Consider the following 13241-nt stretch of genomic DNA (forward strand, 5'->3'; position numbering starts at 1 on the left):
GCATCTGTGTAGCATCCGACTGAAGTGAAGGCTTTTGGTTTTCTAATTTCTATTGTTTCAGCTTCCTTGGCAGCAGGAAGATCTATGAATGAACTTACTTAAGACACATTTTTATTTATAAGGTGATGTACATCTCTGTGATAAGGGCCAATAACACACCTTCATGGGCCAATTTATTTAGGTTGTGAATCATAAACAAAAAATGGGGACATACTAAGGAACGATGGAATGATGATAATACAAACAACAGACTATTCAATCAGTCCATTAAGCCACTGTAGCGGTGATGTTGGTCAGACACGTGATACACTGAAGGACACAACCACACAAATGGCTTCTGGCTTTCTACAACAGACCACTATTACAGACAAAAGGTCTGTTAACTTCCCTCCCACAGTTCAAAATAAATATTGGACTGACTTCACATTCAAGCTGGTAAATGTAAAGGTAGGTTGCATACATACATACCAACGTAACAATGTAGTGTGTTCAAAAACCTAGAAACAGTTTTGTAGACACAATTGGATTACCTATAACTACAAAAATACAATGCATTACAAACGTGCAGTGCCTTGCAAATATTACACTTGTTGCTTGCATAAATATTCAACACTGTCTCATCAAAACGTTTGGTAGAGCCACCTTTGCCCAATACCTGCTGATGGACATTCCACCTTACTTCACTTTAGGGATGGGAGCGACAGAGGCACGGGTATTTTTATGCTTGCATTGCATTATTAGGTTTAATCATCTGACCACCAAGCCTTTACCCACAAAGCAGACAGGCTACTCTCAAGCTATCAGGTTGTAACATTAGCCAGTATCCTGTTCCTCTTGTGCTCTGGCATTGCTCACCTCGGGATTACGGGAATTTATATACTTTGGAATTCCCTGACTAGATAATTGGAATGTACCTACTTTGGAATGTACCTAGCCCGCTGGCCAATGTTAGCTGCTGGCACACATCCCGTGCCCTTTGCTTCTAGCAACAGCACTTTCTGGATTAAGGAGCAGTACATAACGCTGACAGGTTCAACCATCCCAGCATGCAGTATACCTATATTGTGCATTAGTCTAAACATAATGTCTTTATTTGGAGCATTATTTGGTAATAAAGAGGATGGAAAACCCGCCCACAAAAAACAGGAGTAAGCTACGCCTACGGGCATGTTGTCATGACAGACCCCGAAAAACCACTTCCTGGATGGTTTTATCAACTTTCCCCTGAAGAACCTCTGAAGAACCTCTTCAGATTCCATGAACATTTTGACATGTTTGCATTCCACACAGCCACACTGTTCAGCTTCATTTAATCTGTCTGGCTCTGAGAGCTTACTTGAAAGAACTCTCACCAATGCATGTATCTCAGTGGACTGTAGGTACTGCAATTCCCCCTATTACCTCAGACGCCTTGTAAAAATGTTCTGTCCATCTTTGGAATTCTGATCGGGTTTTGTAAGTCTGATGAAACTTTGCCTTGGGTCCTGTAATGTTTATTTGTGAAGGTAGATAATTAGGATCCCCCTAAATTGTATTTGGAAAAAAATCTAATTTCATTGCTGGCCTGAGTTAGCTGGGGTGGCAGAGATTAATGTACTTATGGCCCTACTAGCACTGTACAGCTCCCAACCTCCATTCTGGACTTGGGGGACTGTGAAGAGACCTCGTGTGTAGTATTTATTGATGGGTGTCTGAGCTGTAAACTGCCTAGACAGACAGCTCAGTACCTTCTTATACAAATCAACACGTTTACAAAGACCACTATCGATAGAGTCAACCTCTCCTCTCCACTAAGCCAAGATAGGTTGTCATGCATGCTGCTGACATTTGCTCTAAGTGAGCACCTGAGGGCTCCACGTACTGCTGAGTTCGGTGCCAACGGCAGTCGGCCCATATACTCGTGTGTGTGACACCCTGGTATCACTGGCCATTGTTTAGATGGGAAGCAACTGGGTTCTGTTGGATGTGCTTGGTGGATTTATGTCCACAAATCTGAGCAATGCTGTTCTGACCAAGTCAGCCGGACATCTAGGGTTCACCCAGCAGCAAGAGCAACACTTTAGATTTTTGTCATATTTAGGACCGGCTTATTGCTTGTTACCCATTCTAAAACCAACTGAAGGTCTTTGTTAAGGGTATTGGTTGTCTTTGGCTGTTTTAACTGAGATGTACGATGTGGTATCGTCAGCACACACAGACCCACAGGCTTTCTTTAAGGCCAGCGGAAGGTCATTTGTACAAACGGAAAACAACAACAGCCCAAGCTAGCTGTTCATGAGCACACCGTGCTTAGCTGTGCTCTTGTAAGAGAATATTCCATGAATGAAAACCCTCTGCGTTCTATTTCATAGGTAACTCTCAATCCAAGGTATGGTGGAGGCCTACAGCTACTTAAATCTGTACCATAGCTTTCACACAGATAAATGGAGGTAGGGGGGTGACAGGGGTGGGGGAAACCCTCTGACAGGGATGGTGTGCAGAATTCAAAGGGTTCCATTGGCCTTTTTAGCCATAGAATCCCTCTGATATACTGATATCCCTCCGCCTTCATGTGTCTGCCCAAGGTCACCGTACACTAGGCTGGAAGAATTCCTCATGTTTTTTTAGGACACAACACTGAATGAAATGTTGACCGCTTTCCAGTTTTTCTCTCTTTATTCAAAAAGGACGGTACTTGAAAATAAGTTGTTGCTGCTTTTCGGTCAAATGTTACTCGCGCTATTTCCAAATGATTCACAGGAACAGGTTACAACGCTTGATGTAAATAGGAAAATGGCAGAGCTGAAGAATGTAAAAAAGATTTGCTTAAGAATTGGTTTGATTCTCAATGGCTGACGCTTGAGGTCCACCAGGGACGTCGCTAGAAAATCGTTTTGGGGGTTGTGAATTATTTGTGTAACAATGGGGATAAAATCTATCAAAATAAGGTTATTTTATTCTAATGAAATATAGAAATTAAAGTCTACTCCATCTTCATCCATCCAACACCAACAAAAGTCACAAAAACGGCTGTACTATGTAGCCAAAATACTTTTGTCAACTATAGTTTATAGTAAATGAACATCTACAGTATTTTCTGTTTCTAAGTGAGATTTCTCTGCATCATTCTAAATAATTTCTAAAACACATTTAGTCATTAGCCCATTCATCTGGGAATAAAGTCATACAAAAATGTATCATAATTAAAAAAAGAAACATGTAACAACCGGATCTCCATCCTCTGAACATAATACGCATCAACTTCAGACCCAAACAAACATGAACCAGTGAAAGACACAGTTTTGCAACTGTGTTGCTGATAGTGACATACAAATGTTAGCAAGCATGTCATTAATGGGAAATTAATATTTTCATATATATATATATATTCATATATTCAGTAGTTGGTTAGTACGACACCCTATTATCGGCCACCGTTCCTAATAATTGGCCACCTTACTATTTTGTTGAATACCGTTATATTTTATTTTTATTTGTAAAACAAATAATGACAGATCTTAGTCTTCTCTGAAGTGACTACTAGAAAGTTTTAACTAGCTTTCTTGCCTTCCGGTAAAGAAAAAGACTGATCACTTTGATATTACAGAACGTGTGGTCTGTCGCACAGGTCGAATTTTACAAATGACATTTTCATGATCTCCAATTTTTTTTTCAACCTCCATACATTTCTATAAAAAATGGTGGAGGGGTTAGCTGAAAGGATATATTGATTAGTACCAAAACGTGCCGTTGCTTTCCAGCTATTACCTTTTGAACTTGAGAGGATTTACTTCTCCGACCACTAGACACGTTAGCTGCTATTTACAGAAGACAACTCGCTTCAGATGAACGAGTTACGTTCAAAGCATCAAACTCAACCGAACATGCTGCCAAATGAACACGATTCCATACAATTTCCATACAATTTGTAAGAAGTTTAGATGTGATGGAAAGGTTGACGAAAAAAGAAAATATATTTACTGATAAATTGATTTATTTAGGAGGGCTAATTAATATTTCATGGGGGCTAAAGCCCCCCTAAAATAAACCAAGCGATGTCCCTGAGGTCCACTACCCATCACATCGTGTCAGCTTGACAGTCATCAGCCACTGAATCAAACCTTGCTATCGGACTAGGGCTGAAAATATTAGTTCACTGTTCAGTTGATTGCTGGCCAGGCTCTCTGTTGACAAAAAACGTGTCAACAGAGAGCACCTGTCGCAAGACACCTGTCGCATTTGTACTTACATGCATCAAGGGAGATCTTCACAGTGGCTGTTACAGGTTTGCTGATCACTCCAGGCTTAACAGTTAGCAATCTACTATAGATGTGTATTTACCAGAACAACAGTAACCTTTTTGATTTCATGGAACCTTTTCATACCTGCTGTGTCCATGGGAAATCACACTGACTTCAATATTTTTGGGATTAAGAAATAATTTACATATTATGGGGAATATCTAAGGATCTCTTGTGATATTTATGAAGAAGAAAGGACCCAGTTCACTGGACTCCAGTGAAGGGTGCAAGAGGCAAACCGTAGCATCAATCCTAAAACCTCTACTGTATACAGGTAGGTTTTGGATGTGACATGATATCCCTACATCACATTATCTGCAAAAATATAGGCAATAAAAATTGGTTTGATCGATCAATATTTATGTTATATAGCCCTAAATTGGACGCAATGCAAAAGTAGTAGCCCAGCTCCCGTTACATCAGGCAATGAAAAACACCTCCCGCTTTACAACATTCCAAAAACAACCGAGATTGATATACATTTCTAGTTTCCGGTGGCTGTACTCGTATATCAAGTAATCATTAGGAATTAAAATATATTCAATCAATAATCTATTTGCTTTTTTGTCATTTAAGGTAATCACAACTGGGCAGGACAGGTTAGTGGATGAGGGCAGATGTAATGGACATTAGTCTGTATACATATTTAATGTAGTGGAATGAGCAGACACAGCAGGATTCCTTCTCTCAGTCACTACAATTTTAAAGGGCAGGCCGACTGTCTGACTGCACAGACCTTTGGGAAGCTCAAAGCCAGCCTTTGCGGTGTCCATCAACCATGAACACAGTGTGCAAAAGGAATTCTATATCCATTTAAATGCCATGGATGTTATTGGATTCCTGAGGTACGCCTCCCTGTACACATTCCAAAATGGCGGTGTGTTAGATAGTGGGCAACCTGGAACTGTTGTTCATTCGTATTTAGTGTCTTATGGAATGGGGTCTTTCAGGGTCACATTGCTGTTCAGAGTGTTCATTTAAAAATAAAAATAACTCATAATACAAGTGAGTTTCTCCGAACCTTCTCCTTGACAAAGTATCTTCTGAACATTGCAAATTGGAGATCACAAAATTGTGAGGACAGAATATCAAGGTATAAAAACACTTACTAAATATAATAAGTGTGAACAGTAGATATTTTACGCTTCTTTATTTGAAAGGAGAATAACACAAAGCACGTACCATGCAAGCATCATACATCAGCCTGTAGGGGATTAAACAAGCTCATAATTATTCTACATTTGCAAAAGAAATAAGACATTTAAATATATCCGCAGTGGAAACTGCTTATCACTCCTCTTGAGTGCTGTGTAAAATTTCATTCAGTCATAGTCGCAGGATCATCGTTTTTCAAGTCATTTAACACAGAGAGAAGTAATAGGATGGTGGGGTGTCCGTGTCATCCCCAGAGTTGACACGTAACAGATGCTACACTGAATCTTCTCACGGCTAGATGAGAACAGCCATCAAAGGGTGACTCGAGATGGTTTTTAGGGGCAACAAAAACTGCCTGCACGCTTCCAAACACCATTCCATTGACATCCGCTTCCCATGAGAGACACAGGACACGTTCAATACAGTCGTCATACAAGGTGCCATGCACACGTACACAGTACAAAATCGATAATAAATAATCATCAGGTGGCATCACAGGATTTTGCTCCGTCCCAACACCAAATCCTAATATTCGTTCCTTATTCAACCCAATCGTGCTTGAGGCCTGAACGGACAGCAATGCCGCCTGGCTTGTCTCGCCCTGGTGACTGAGAACAGGAACGTTCTGGCCAAGACCGACAAAAATACCACTCTGTCAGCCAATGGTGGTCCTGTTGTTAACCCCCGTGCCAGCTAGCCAAGGGCAGACTGACAATAGACCAGCGAGTAAAACCCGTCTGTGTAGGCATCTTCTGCCACGTGGAAGCAGTTGTCTTTGCAGGTGAAATGGTTCTCATGGGTCAGTGTAACTAGGTCCAATCAGTTTCAGAACCACTGAAGCACGACCTTCACTCGATTCTATTCCACCACAATAAGACAACCCCCTAGGTTGAGACAGGGCGGCCACGCTTCTTCGGTCGCCACTTGTTCTAGCATCACCTCCTATTAACAAACATTTTCATCACAACCCCTCAAAAAAAAAAAAAAAAAACACACAGCGGAACACACTGTGAAATGTGTTAAGCACTGAATGTGCCTCATACCATCTTGCAGACGCTGAAAATCATCCCACAAGACTGCTGCAGTGAACCGTAGAAACGTTGGAAACACGTCGGCTTGCGGCTCTTGATGTTCAGCATGCGGGACAATGAGACCCCAGACATTTAATGCATGAGTCTCGTGGGGAATGAGTCAGGAAAAGGCCCAAGTCAATCAGTAGAGAAACACAGGCGCACGGGTGGAGGCACGCCAGTTGCTCTGTTAAAAAGAGTTGGCAAAGCACTGCAGCAGCATCCATCCCAAACCCCAACAATAACACAGATATTATGGGCGTGTGGAGATCCAGGGAAAGTGAAAGATTTGCTCAAATGCTAGTATGGATGATGATCCTTCACATACGGCAGCTATATGAATATTAAAGACTCCAGTGGCCCCAGAGGACTAATTACGTAAAGCTTGAGTATGAAGGCTATTTAGGGACGCACAATTACAGATGATCCATTTTGTTTAATGACCTGCATTCAGTGCATGGAGTCTTCAGAGCACACGACACTGCACACATAACAATTCTGCTGGTAAGATGTATGATCAACATTTTGAAGCTGGAAGGGCATAATATGTTTAATTGAAGTTAAGGATATTTGCTTCATATATTACGGTAATAGCTGGGAATAAAACATGTCTTTAGTCTGGGCAATAGGCAAACAAATAGCAGCCCGTACTATGGAGATGAAGTCCAGACGTTATTGATGAATGGGTCCCGTTCAGGAAGAATACCCCATGGTACCACTTAAGAGGGCAAACTAGGTATTTTAGACAATGTAGGAAAACTGTGTCAGTCCATTGCTTCAGTGGAATCCGTTCTTCGTTCCTTTCTTTATTTATCAAAACTAATTGATTCAAGAGATTTGTTGGGGCTGACAATGCAATGTTTAAAAATCCTGAGCCTTGTGATTGTTCTGCATCTACATCACATGGTAGGAATGAGGGGCAGAGCAGAACGTGTCACCACTGACACAAAAATCAATGGTCTATCTGTTTTTATTGATGTCAAAGCATTAAACCAATCAATTACATTAACACTAGGGCATATTTCACAGGTATAAAAGAAGACATTTGGCAACGTTATGTTTATCACCAACTATTAACCAGAGATTATTTTGGCTCACCTCATTTGAAACAAATGTACTTACTGATTGTAGAAGACATTTACAATGTAAATATGGAGAAATGTAAATTTAAAACATAATTGCTTTGTGTTTGTCTTGACAACTTAAAATTAAGTGGAAGCTCTTTTGGAAGTCAATACAGCTGTGAATCCATTTTAATTATATTCTAGCACCTTTGTACAACTCTTAGGGCAAGCCACGTAAAGTATGTCAGTTGACTGTGTTAAAATTGTTCAAGCAATGTGGTTGAGAACTACTGACAGTTAGGACTGAAGCTAAACCCTTCCGCAACACAACACCTCTTGAAAGGCCATTCTGGTGTGTCTTTAGCGTGAAATGAGTGTATTTGTCTTGCTAAAAAAAAAGAACATCTATCCATGGGTTACATTTTCAGACGGAGGTGGTACTTCCTTTCACGTTTAGCCTACAGATATATTTTCATCCCAGCAAACCCCAACACCCTGTCGAAAACAAGCAAACCGATAACAAGATGAATAGCCTAGCAGCTAACAAAATGACAATTTAGTGTTTTTTATGTTTTGTTTTATATATTTTGTATTTTACACAGGCTTCCTTGTGGAGCAAATGCAATGGTTTTGATTCTCTTGCACGTTGTAACGATACGTTTCGGTAGCATCAAGTTATTTTCCCCAGTAGGAACTGAGGAGTAGTTTAGGATGTAAATAGAAAGCCAGAGCCATCCAAAAATAAGTAAAACCTGCATTAGTTTAATGAAAAAGTATGGAAGGATGGAATTAACCAAGGGGTGATGATTCTGGATGTTCCAGTATTTTTTCATTAGCTACAATCTGCTTGGAAAAACAGTGAGTCCAAACCAAATGTAATGAGTTCGAGCAAATATTGGTTGCCTTAAGAGTTGAGCAAAGTTTTTACACTGTCATCCCAAAACAACTCTGGAAGACCTCATTTTGTAATTAGGACATCTTCCCATAGTTTTCCTTTCATGTTGAAAATGTGGAGTAGGTTGTGTGGATCTCTAGGAAAACAAATCTAATTTAATCCCTCTTTAGATTTAATTTTAGCAGAAAAATGTGAAGACTTTCGGTAGCGACTGTATTTCCCCCCACAAGAGAAACACACGGTGACCAAGTCCAACTCTGCAAGGCCCACTCTTTAGGTAACCTCCTTCTTCTTAACCGTGTTCATAGCCTCAGCCATGGTCCAAATGCCACCGGCTATGTGGGGCTGTCGGATTTGATTTGATGCCGGAACCCCACTGAGCTTGGAGATAACAGAATCACAATCAGCTCTTCAGTACTGGATTCAGCTCAAACACGTGCCTTCATCCCCAGTGAACACTACACAGAGCACAGCCTCAATGACGGGAAACAGAGGTGGCCACAGATTATTACTGTACGCTTGACGGCCAATGGTGTGGTCAAGGTTTGGGAAAAGGTGATATCCTTCTCCTCTTTCCACGGCCACACCATTTGTGCCCCGGGATAACTGGGGTTGGGAAACAGAAGTTAGGCTCTGCCAAGACCAGTTGTCAGTGGGGGAATTTATCTCGGAAGACAGGGAGCTCGAAGGAGGATAGCTGGGAACAGGGGAGGGATAGTGGCTGATTTGTTGCTGACAGGTGAGGTACTTAAGACCTTGCTTGTTTCCAGCCTGTCTCTCTGAGTGGCTCGACATGTTCTTTCCGTAGTACACCGCAGGTGTGAGCAGACATAAGTGCAACTAACAAAAACATTCAGCGGTGACAACCTTTAACAAACATTTTTACTTTATCACAGGAAGTCATACAGTAACACAAAACAGCAGAATGAAAAGTGGTGTCCCCATTCTCCAGGGTTGGGGGTTAAATTGTCACAGGGTGCCGGGGTAGAAAAATGTCTGCCCTCAAGTTGCTCTGGATAACGGCATCTTGCTAAATTACTTTAATGTAAAAGTAAATGTTTTAATCAAATGGAATCAATGTCTTTCAATGGTCTAGTGCAGTAGATCCGAGCTGGGTTTTAGGACGCCTGGGGGCATGACCTCTCCACAGTGGGTACTTGAGAAGACCATACAGTCAGAGGTTTTCATAGTTATTATTTTATTTTTTGTTTTGTTTCAGGTAAAATTTAAATATGTATAATACTACGTATGAGACTGTCACAATCTTGAGAACATGAGAAAGATCGTTGGAAAATTTTAAAGATGAACTTTAACATAGTCAGAATAGACTACAATAGATAAAGTGACATAATCAGACCAGGTTAGGAGTAACAAACTTCGCAGAGCTAATCCCTGCCTGGCAGTGACAACTGGGTCTTTATTTAAAACCAACCTGCTGTCCATGTAAGAACAAAAATGTTATTGAAAAAAATAAATAATGTTTTTGTTTGTTTTTCAATTGGCTCCCCAAGATGGTCGGATATGAGACTTTTGTATTTAGGCATGTGGCCACAGACCTCAGATCAGTGTGACAATATGTGAAATGACAGGCCAAAACCAAATGTATATTATAAAAAGAAAATATTCTTATGATTAAATATAACTCACATTGGATATGCTTTGCAGTTGGTTCAGGTCAGGTAATTAAAGCGTTCATCTGTCCTATTCGCGACTGCCTCTTTTCGTTTGGTTTGAGCTCAACATAGTGAACATGCAACATTGTTTTAACTGGCTATTTTCCATGGCAATAAGCTCCGGGCAGATACTTCGCCAAGGAACATTTTCCAGGTACCATAGGCTATTACAATACAACTGGAGATGAGCAATCAAAAGTAATACAAGGACACAAATCATCGGAAGACAGACAGCACATTTTGGAACGAGAAGTGTGCTGCGCTCTTATACTGTATTGGTATATTAGGGCCATCTTAACGAAAATACTAAGCTGCAGAATGTAAACAATGCATCAGACTGGCCAAGCTGTTACATAAAATGTACATCGACAACATCCCCCGCCAGACAAGTTGAACCAGGCATTTTGTGTATTTCTTATAAATGTGGGTCTTATCCATAATCTCTGGCATATCTCAGATCAGATATGAATGACCGCGGATCCAAGTTGGATTCAGTATTGCTTTCACAGAAAACACAAAACGGACGGCTCGGCTTGGATATACATTTCGCTATCTGATTAAGACCTCTATTTCGCGTGTGAAAAAGCAATGTGGTGAACAGCTTGGATTTAGAAAGGTCAACAAAGTGAGGCCAAATGGTAAGAGTCCTCATGGCAGTCAGACATTATAATGTTCTCAATGACACTCGCATGGACTCCTAAGAACTTCTGGTGAAAAGAATGTGGTACCTGCAAAAGAAGTTAGAGTAACGCTGCCACGGGCATCCTGGAAATGAGGGGGTACTTCAGGGGTACCCCAGGCAGAGCATAATTCTGTAGGTGGTACAGTGAAAAGGGTTGGGTACCCCTGGACCCCAGTCAGTATTTAAAAGGATATGATGGTCCTCAACACACTTAGTCTGAGAGAGACACAGGACAGGGTGACTCAATCAACATCTAGGTAGCTAGTTTAACGAGCACAGTAGACTGTGAAAACTTTTCCTGTCACCAAAGAGGATCAGCTGTGACTCATATCTTGGTTACAGACTGATAGTAGAAACTCCTCCTGAGATGTTCGGAAGTGAACTCCTCTGTCAGACGTCATTGCTTTCATGGACTTTAAAAGGGATGATGATGAAAATGACACTTCTGTCAATGTCTTCAACAAGGTTCTAAAGGCTTTGCCAGGGGTCTGTTTACTGCCGTTGAAGCCAGTTGTTGTGAAAAAGCAATTTGAGGGAAATGTATTCTCGTTCCCAGCAAAAGCATGATGCACACTGTTAAGAGAGAGTCTTAAGAGAGCCTGTAAAAAGAAAATTCACCAATATAAAAGGGTCATTAAGGGTTTAGGGGTGGGGTAATTTGATATATTTAACTATACACCCGAAGGACAATGGGGAAAAGAACACTCCATTATATACTTAGCCACTACACAAACCCCCAGCATCTCATACACAATTAATATCCTCTTGAAAAAGTCTTAATTAACTGACTGATGAGTTACTTCATCCACTGGCTGATTGATCACAGCGACAGGCGCTCCACTGTTTGTTCGTTTTTTGTCCGGCACAAAAATTCTAAGGCCAGGCAATATCTGTCATTTCTGTTTTAATGACTTCATAAAACACGGGGTGTCATTTATCAGTAGATTTATTGCCTTTGCGTGATAAATGACCAATTAATAATTAACTTCACATGGATGAATTAATCTTGGAGGAACCCCCAGGTTGACAGGGGGCACTATGGCTGACATTTACCATGCACCAATTACCTGGGCGGTCAAAGGGGGCAAACCATCTTAGATCAGGAGGTGGAGGGATTAGCTGTCATTCTATAAGAAATACCCTTAACTCAGAAAGATCTGTCCAGAGATGAGGGCACTGCACTCCCCTGTGATCATTAGACACGCAACACCTCAAAAGGCCATCAAGTCTGCAAAAAAAAGAGAGACAAGGAAACGACCTAAGGACCATGACACCACCTCCGAACGTTACAGGGACAAGTTAATGGATCAATTTCATTTTCAGGACCGCTGAGCGATGAGAAGAATATGATCCAGAAGATGATTCCTAATCACGGTGGATTTAAGAGTTATGCCTATTATTACTGCGGAGTGAAGGACCTGGCAGAGAAACAGATGTACCTGTATCTCTCTTTGTCCATCCTGTTTCCCATTAACTGGGGAGTTTGAGCCCTGAATGCTGATTGGCTGAATGGCATGACAAAATCCTTACTATGCTGTTCTAAATATGTTGGTTAATAATACCGGTCAAGCACCTCAGGGGTAAATAGCCATAACCATACCACCATATATTGCTTAAATGCTAGTTTTTACTAGCAAATAAGACATCTACGTAGAGCTGCGCCCCCAAACAGACCCTGTCCAGATACTTTACAGCAGCACAACCCCTGGGGCCATTTTGTTCAATTAACCCTCCAACATGGGTGAAAGAAGCCATAGGTTTTCAATCACAATTGCCATTAGCTTCACTTAACCTGGTTCGGTGATACGTCCCGAATGTGGCGGCGGACTACACCGTGGGCCTGGCGGCCTATTTGGACGGCACCCATAAATGTTTACCCAAGGTGGATCACCACCGATGTGGCGACTAATCACGTGTCAAGCCTGGGCACATTTGAAAAGCACTAGCTGGATGACACCAATTAGAGTACTTGTGTATCCCGTGGCCTCCTGATGATGGGAGAACACATTCAGTCCCTCATAGGATCTGCCATGCTTAAGCACTCCATGGAGGACCAGATTTGCGCTGTGGAGACATAGACCTTTAATGGGGAAGGCATCTTGAAGGATACATTCCAAAAGACATGGCTAATGATCCGCTTTGCTTTACTTCACTGACACGAGCAGAGAGTAAAATCCATGTACCAGCTGGGGAAATATGTTTTTAAACAAGTCCCGCTCCAAAATCCAGGGCTTACCTTGTCTTCTCCCGAGCTAAATAAAGTTGTTAATGTTGATGGCAACTGTCAAAGAGGTCTGTAGGGATTCAAACAGCTTCCGTAAAGGCAACAAATAAAATCTTTATCACTGCCTTTTTAATATTTAAATGTGTAGTTGGACATTGCCATTGAGTGGGATAACAGTGGATGAGTTGCAATTATATT

General features: G+C 41.3%; 1 protein-coding gene across 4 annotated transcripts in view; it reads right to left on the minus strand.

Annotated features, from left to right (window-relative positions):
* The window catches only part of grin3bb (glutamate receptor, ionotropic, N-methyl-D-aspartate 3Bb), a 94586-nt gene that overhangs the window by 38288 nt on the left and 43057 nt on the right, over positions 1–13241 (minus strand). The gene's annotated exons all lie outside the window — the stretch shown is intronic.

The sequence above is a fragment of the Esox lucius genome, chromosome 8, assembly GCF_011004845.1.
Source record: "Esox lucius isolate fEsoLuc1 chromosome 8, fEsoLuc1.pri, whole genome shotgun sequence".
Lineage (NCBI taxonomy): Eukaryota > Metazoa > Chordata > Actinopteri > Esociformes > Esocidae > Esox > Esox lucius.